Here is a 582-nt window from a genome sequence, read left to right on the forward strand (position 1 = left end):
GTAACCTCTGCTGCAGCTTTAGATTGCAGAAGAACTGTACGATCCCATAGTGATGTCATCCACAGGCTTTCTGAGGATTGTTTATGAAGCCTCTTTTTCCTTGGGCTGCGCAGCACCATGACTGTTCTTAAATATCATGCCCCCTCTTTTGTTGGAAAAATTGAATTTCTTGACGTGTCCGGGAACTGTAGCGTAACATTTTACCGTCCCTCCGAGCCACCACAGATGATGTCTGTGTTGATGTGGCCTCAATTTCTGTGAAAACATCTTCTGTCACACCTGCTTTGATGGGATTAGGTTACAGCTGTGGGCAGGAGTGTGGAAAACTCTTTAAATGTTTTACTTCTGTGTATGAGAACTGTCTGAACAAACGGGGGAACTTACATGAAATGTTCACACAAATACTTAATATGTCCAGAATGACGCGATACCTTTTTCCCGTGGGCTCTGACAGCATCCAAGCGCCAGCGACAATGTGTGCAAAAGCACTATTTGCAATACGCCGAGTTTCTGTGGCTTGATAACTACCGGAAACCAATGACAAAGCTGCCAGCTTTGGCATAAAATGATAAGACCGTGTCC

Source organism: Cololabis saira, chromosome 22, assembly GCF_033807715.1.
Source record: "Cololabis saira isolate AMF1-May2022 chromosome 22, fColSai1.1, whole genome shotgun sequence".
NCBI classification, from domain to species: Eukaryota; Metazoa; Chordata; class Actinopteri; order Beloniformes; family Belonidae; genus Cololabis; species Cololabis saira.